We start from the raw sequence: 7,558 nt of genomic DNA, 5'->3' as shown, positions 1-7,558 counted from the left end.
ATTTCCTTCCAACCTCTGCAGGCAATTAGTTTATGCCCTGAAACCTGGCATTTGATTACCTTCATCTGCCAGGCATAGCTGCAAACACCATTATTGGAGATTCTTTCAGGATTACAATGGCTTTATCACATCTCTGATTATGATAAGGAACAGTAAAGCATTCAGAAACCTCTGCAGCAATCCAGATGAATTAGATTTCAGTAATAAGAACTTGATAAAGGAGCGTGTTCTCCTACCCCTAATCACTTATAAATATGTAGACTCTAATAACTAATTATCTTAGATTTTCAGGAGATTATTTTGGGAGGAATCTGTCAACAGCGATTTTCTTTTAGATGTGGTCCTAGCTTCTCAGATACAGTCAGTTCATGGATTCCAGACATTTGGTAAATGCCCAGAGGAAGGTCTTTTTTATGTGATGTGTCTCCCTCAGTCTGAACTAATTAACTGCTACAAAGGTGGAAAATATCCATTTTGCCATGGTGCTGAACTTTTCAAATCTTTCCATTTGGAAGATCAGAAAAAAAGCCAATGAAACTGCTTGCCACCTGGCTCCTCCGCATCACTTTTTGCAGTGGAATTAAATAAAATTATCATTTCCAATTTGAAATAAAAGTGGAAAATAATTATTCAACAGTGACCTGGATGGCCCTTTAATTAGTGCTCTGTGTTCACCCAAAACACAACTGGTTTGATTTTTGTGATGGGTTTCTGTTCCTAACAGTGGCAAGTGCTGCGGGCTTTCCCGGAGACGCCCTGGGAGGTGGGGGAAAGCAAGGAGGATTGGGTTTTTTACCCCACAGCATCCCCTACTGTTGCTTTTAGGAATGGTACTGATTCACTTAGGCGCTTTCTGGCACTCCCCAGCCAGGAGAAAGGCAGGGAGTTCCCAGGGCTTTTCAGCAGGCCTGGAGGGGCAGGAGTGGGAAAATGGAAAGACTTAGTGTCCCCAGGAGACACACAGGTGACTATTTAAGGGAAAACTATTGCCCCAATAATTCAAAATAGTGTATGCTTCAGTACCATAAAAATCTCAATGACTAAACTGGAGTAGCAATTTTCCGAGGAGCCTTGACCACCGCAAAAGACAGTTGCTAATTTAAAACAGACTGTCTCAAGCCATTGTGGTTTCTCCCAGTGAGCCCTGTTCTCTTGCTGAACATGTGGCCATGTTTCTCTCAGTTATGTGACAGCTGTCAGCCCCAAATCAGCTTCCAGGTGTGCATAAAAAAAAAGTCTTTGAGTGCACTCAGGATTTTCTGTTTTGTTTTGCAAATACCTGTATGCCTACTCAAAAAATTTGGAACATTTCTGAACGCCTTAATGCTGAAATGTACACTCACAAAATCATTTTCTCCCAAAGGAACCTGTAAACTTTCAACTTTCAATTTGCATTTCTAGGAGTATTGAATTTTTTCTTTACATACAAACAAAAGTTTGCAAAATATATATGCAGGTGGAGGCAGGGATCTGAATATGCATCTACTGATTTCTCTGCATCTTCCTTTCCTTATCTATCAAACTGGGTCCCCCAGGAGTGTTGTGAAACCTTACTCATTAAAGTTTGTGTAGTATTTTGAGATCCTTGTTGGCAGATGCTACACAAGTGCAGAAACACATCACTATATATATATGAATGGCAATTCACTCACAGCCTCAACAGTGTTCAGTAAGAAGGTAACTGGAGAATATCAAATGCTGCAGGCTCAAATAAAAGCGAGATCATCAAAATAAATGATTTACCAGAGGCTTCCAAGCATCCTGCTTCCTACAGATGAGATGAAGAGTTCATCCCTTTCTCTGCTTGACGACAGAGAATAAGCCATAGCATTGCACATCACAAACAGTGGTTGTAGCATTCTCTGTTGGAGAATTTCACTTTATTGTACAGCCCCATTAACTGATGAATTGAGGTCAGAATGGTTCATGTTATCATGTGAGTATAGAAAAGAACTTGGCCCAAACATGGAAACCAAACAGACTTTCATCACAAAAAAGGGCTCAGGGCTAGTGATACCTGTTAGTATTGCCTTCTAAGAGTGTCTTTTCCCCTCCATTTGCCATTCTAATCAAAGAAAAAAAACTTGTGGAGGAAACAAGTCTTCTGTATTTGGTGGAAGGATCCACTTGTATTTCTATCTGATCTACAGAAGGAAAGATTTCTGCATCCTCATTCTGGGAAAAGCAACCTATCTGAACTTTTCTCTATTTTTAGGGTTTAATACTGACACAGTTACCTGAGCCCCTTCTGCAGACAACCTAGCTCCTCCGAGCAGCAAAGTCTCTAGCAGATTCATGAGTCCCCAGTACTTCTCAATTTCTGGAATAAAAAGTACTCATGAGATAGGACTTACTGGTTTTGCCAAATCTATTCAGAATTTTTGTGCCTACAGACCTGAAACAGACTGCACAAATTGACCCAATTTGCCTTTTGAACAAAAGAAGTCTGATAATGAAATTTCTAACACTCCCTTCAGCTGGACTAGAACTAGTTCTAGTTCAGGCCAGCTATCTTACATATCAACCCAAGAAAGCCTAGGAGAAAAGAAGATGCAGCTGCATAATTAGAAAAGAAGGGGAATGAATATTAAACCTGACCAGGACATAGAAATTTTGGGGTTAATTTTTCTTTTATCCAGAACCAGTTAGTCCAACTCCAGGACAGCCCTGTACCCCAGCCAGGTTCTGCAGCTTGAATATCTCTTAATCCTGAGCATCACCGTAGCCACCCAAGAGGGAAAATACCACTATATGGCTTAAATAAGGGTGCTGGTCTTAAAGCCTGACCCAAACTTCTTCTGAATCTGTGGCAACCATTTAAATAGTTTTAAATCAGGAGTGTAGCTTTTAACTTATCTCTTAAGCATATGAGGCTTCAGAAGCTAAACTGACAAGTGAGAGGTGCAACTTATTTCCTAAGCACCTTCTGCACTTGATTTACCAAATCAGACTGAATGAATCCTTTTAGCTTGATTCTTACCCAAAACGCAAGTTGTCTGAATGATGTTTTTACCAGAAAGTTGGCATAAATTATTTGTACACAAAAGACAGTAATCTTGAAGACTGAGGAGGAAGATAGCATTTGCCTTCCCTTCCAGATTTACTTCAGAGCCTGTTATTTATTTTTTACCTTTTTACAATTCATGAGCAAACAACTTATTCCTTTCTAGTCCTTTCTTTAAAGGAGATTAACTATTTCCATTGTTAACTAAAAGGTTTTCTTTTCATTAAAAGAAATTATAAGGCAATCACCAGTGGCATTATTCTAGTCAATAAACTAATTATGGTTGGGGCAAATGAAGGAAAAGCCATCAACTGATCTTAGGACCATGATTTAGAAAACTTTAAGGATGTGATTTTCACACTCCTTGAAAAAGCAAAGGAGATCTTACATGCACTTTTAGTCACTGTTTAGAATGTACAGAAGAAATATTAGTCCCCTGAAACACGCATAGTGCCTCTGGAAATTTCTAGCTGCATTACCTCCTTTCACTTGGTGTATCTTTGTAATGTCATTTTGTTTGGAGCAGGAGGAGAGGAGCATTGAATCTTCCTTTTTTATTGCAATGTTTCCCTCTAAAATTCCATTGCAGTTGAATCAAAATAATTCAAATCATGAAAGTGGTATTTTTTGCTTCTATAATAATACAAAAAAAAAAATTTCAAGTGCTATGAAGACTTCCATGATTTCTCCCTTAAAAATATTATTTCATCATCATCATTAGAGCAATGGAACATGTTTTTCACAGCTTGGCAATGGGCTAAGAAAGTTACATTAACTCTACTTTGCAAATAAAATTTTGAGAACTAGCATAGTGTGGTGTTTTGTTGGAAACCAAACATAAAGTCATTAGCCAAGTCAGGCTTGAATTCAAAGGCAGGGGCTTTACCTGCTACTTATTTGTTTTCTTGCTTTTGTCCATCTTCAAGCCTTTTTTTTTTTTTTTTTTTGATACAAGCTGACAAGGCAGACGTTGCATGAAAACTTGTGAGTCCCACCAGCAGAGATGCATCAGTTGCCTAGGCGTAGACTTGTAGTCTACTGCAATGTACAGCAGAACTGGCTAATTGATGGGTTGTGCAAATGCATTTTTTGGTTGGTTGGTTGGTATTCCAGTGCAAATGCTGTCAAAGTCCATAGCTGCTTCTCATTTGTGGTGGTAATTCCTGTTTGAAGTCATTGTGGTAAGGTTATGAGTGCTGACATGATCATATCCTCAACCTTGGGGACTTCAGAAATGTTTTTAAAAGGGATGTGAAGAAATAAGAGAGGGAAAATATTTAGTGTGGATTTTGAAGACAAATAACACAAAATTATTTCTCATAATCTGAAGTATTCCAGCCATGCCACTAATACTTCTGCTTCCTTTTCTGATCCCGTGTCTGCCTCACGTCCTGATGAAAAAAAAGCAATTGGAAGGTATTTTAAGGACATTTATACAATCAAACTGTGTCACATCACAGTAATAATACATTAAATCATCATTAATACTCAATATCTATTTGGCAATTTATGCATCCAAGCATAAATTTTGTATTTACTGTTGGGGTTTTCTGCTAAAGTTTTAACATTATGTTTTGAATCAACCAGATAGAAAGGAGAACAAGGTGCTAAGGTTGCTAAAAGTTCAGGAAATTTGCTGGGTAACAAACATTTCTGAAAATCTTTGGGGTATGTAGCACACTCTCTGACCCACTGACTGACTCTTTGTACCTACATAAAATTTTGGATTGGAGAGGAAGCTAGAACTGTTGCTAGCTGAAGAGGAAGATGCTGCCATTACTCTATTAAAAATGCAAAACAGAAGATAATTTTCTGCTGTACCAGGCATCTTTTCCATTTTCTGGGTTGCGTATGGGACTAGTTTGGATGGCAGGCTGGAGAAAAACATATTGAGATCCGGTTTTCTTTCACCATTATGAAGGAAAATTGCCGTGAGGATCAGACTCCACAGTTTTCACATGAGAAAAGAACAAATTAAAGACAAGCTGAAGTTTGTGGCTTCACTGAGCCTTCTTCGCAGTCACAGTGGCATGCCATCAGCAGATCCAACAAAGACCAGAGCTGTGTGCTTACAGCACATCCTGCAGCTCCTTCTCAGTTTTCAGGGAAGACACCACACAGCAACATTCACATTTTCCTGGATTCTCCAAAAAATGGGGAGGAATAGAACTTGTCTGTTTTCCTCAGCCCATTTTTCTCCATCCTCCTCAGATTCCCATTGCACTTGTCTTTCCTGCTGTATGGGTTAATCCTTTCAAATATTTCTCCTTTCCCATTGAACTTGCAGCAATGTCCACAGTGACTTCTCTTAAGCTCTTCACTGTTGCTTGCAAGGTTATTTTCCCTTATGGGGACCAGCGTCTGCAACCTCAGCCTGGATTACTGGCCTTATTTATGAGGCAATGGCAGACAACATGGCCTTTTGTATTAAGCAATTCCCTTAGAATGCTGCCAGTAAATGTCTTTCTCCATATTTATTGGTTTTCCTCATTTCCTCCTACCTTCAAGTCACAGCTCAATTCTGACCCTTTCTGTACCTCATCTCTCATGTGACAATGTTTTTCTATTCCTTCCTACTATTTGCTCAATTATTGTTAATCCTTAGTCTCTTCTTACTCACAATCTCTCACGTCTCACTTTTTATACAGTCTCCCTGACCCTTTGACAAAAACCTGTCATCTCTGTCCTCAGGAGCTACAACCTTAAATCCTGTCTAATCTAGTTTCCACTGACACAGCAGATCTCATCTCTGTCCTGACACAGTGGCCAGTCCTCTCCCTGTTGTGTCTTGATTTTCTCTCTCTTGACTTCAGGGGGGGAAGTGCAGGGACCTCACATGCAGAGAGAGAAGATTAGCTGGGATTTACATGTCTAAGTTGTCTAAGACATGCTTCTCAAAATAGCCAGCCAGCTGGGATTTCACTTTGGAGAAACACAAATTCCTTGAGTGCCTCTGAGTTAAACTGCAAGGCTTCCCAAGACCTGCAAGCTTTATGCCACTCAGCTGAGTGGATTTGTCACTAACTCCCAGGTAAACTTTGGGAATATTCACATACGGGATATTTCTTCTGCCTTTCCTGCTCAAGCTGTTGCTTTAATAGTAGAAGTCTGAGGAGTGGCTAGGGGGACACCCTACCGTTGAGTCACGAGGTTCAGACAGGACCCCCTTGCTTTATTAACTCCTTCTCTGAGAGGAGTCTACGTGTGGCTAAGTCCATTCTTAGTCTCAGACTTGGTCAATGGTTTATTTTCTGAGGATTGTAGATGTAGCCACCCATCAGAGTATTTGTTGTTAGTAACTAATTTGGCAGATGCCCCAGCCGGTCGTGTTCAATGAGAACGTTCACAGCTAAATTAATGTATATTACAATTTATTAAAGCAACAGATACAAAGGTTCTTTGGATTACCGGTGACAGAACTGCTGGTTACAAGACACAAAAAAATACTAGGAAAATTAGTAACACTGCTAGGCTACAAGTGCATTAAACAAATATGAAGCAACTCTAATGCATTGGAGATTTAAAGTGAAGCTATAGAGAGGTTTCTAAGTTTTCCTGGGGAAACACTTGCTATATCCAAGTGGTCAAATCTTACCCAAACGTGTCCCAGTTGGGGGGAAGAGAGGCTCAGCCTGTCAACTGGTCCCAGAAGTCAGAGTGGTACGCGATGGTATCTTCCCCGAAACCCTCTTTCTCTTCACATATTTTATACTATTTTTTACCTTTCAGGTGGAGCTTGAGTGACTCTAGTCATACATACCTTCATTATGATTGGTGTAAAATTTCCTTGCTTTGCCCAGTAAGGGGTAGTTACACCTTAGAGGCAGGTAGCTTTTGGGATGGAGGTGTGTTTTGGTATTATGATAAAAGGACAGCATTTTGTCAAAAGCATGACAGACTGTTGGCCCAGGGTAGCAAATGTGCAGTGTACCAGCTCCATGGTCACAGAGCCTGGCCATGGTGTCTCCACACCACCCTCAGGACAAATCCACGTAGAGTCAGTACACCAAGTTCTCCTGGCATTGCCAATCTAAGGTTACAAGCCTAGGGAACTTCCATGGAATGGATTTCTCACCTGTCAGCCGCACCCTACCCTGCAAGCTTCTTCCACGCTGTATCTTTTCTGAAAACATAAGCTTAATTTCTAAGTCACCCCCAGGGATTATTCCACACAAGCAACCTTGATCTAGTTGACTTTCTAAGGGGCAGCTGACCAGATCACAAATTCCAGGTTGTAATGCTTTATTTTAATAAAGAAAACCTGCTTTCTCTCCCTTTTTTTTTTTTCAATAATGCCAGCAGGCAATCAAATAGATTTTATTTTGTCCTCTACCTCAAAGAATACAAAGCTACAAACCTCAGAGACTGTCCTTAATGTGTAATCTGTGATGAAGAGTCATGAATTTTTGCCATCACCAGTCAATCTGCTACATAATTTAGGAAACGATTCAAATCTTCTCCAGGCAAAGCAAAGACAGACATTCTTTTGAATACCAGTTCTTTTTGCAGTGCAACCCCACACATGCTTGGAGCATCCAGCAGAGCTTGTGCTGC

At 40.1% G+C, this 7,558-nt stretch overlaps 1 long non-coding RNA gene across 1 annotated transcript in view; it reads right to left on the bottom strand.

Moving 5' to 3' along the window:
* Positions 1-1,255: 1,255 nt before the first annotated feature.
* LOC135315015 (uncharacterized) overlaps positions 1,256-7,558 on the bottom strand; it is a 334,179-nt gene continuing 327,876 nt past the window's right edge. Inside the window, exon 12 of the long non-coding RNA XR_010374447.1 lies at positions 1,256-4,395. This is a non-coding gene — a long non-coding RNA (uncharacterized LOC135315015). The remainder of the gene's footprint in view (positions 4,396-7,558) is intronic.

The sequence above is a fragment of the Phalacrocorax carbo genome, chromosome 9 (assembly GCF_963921805.1).
Source record: "Phalacrocorax carbo chromosome 9, bPhaCar2.1, whole genome shotgun sequence".
NCBI classification, from domain to species: domain Eukaryota; kingdom Metazoa; phylum Chordata; class Aves; order Suliformes; family Phalacrocoracidae; genus Phalacrocorax; species Phalacrocorax carbo.
The sequence above is the reverse complement of the archived record's forward strand: the minus strand, read 5'-3'. Positions and strand labels throughout refer to the sequence as shown.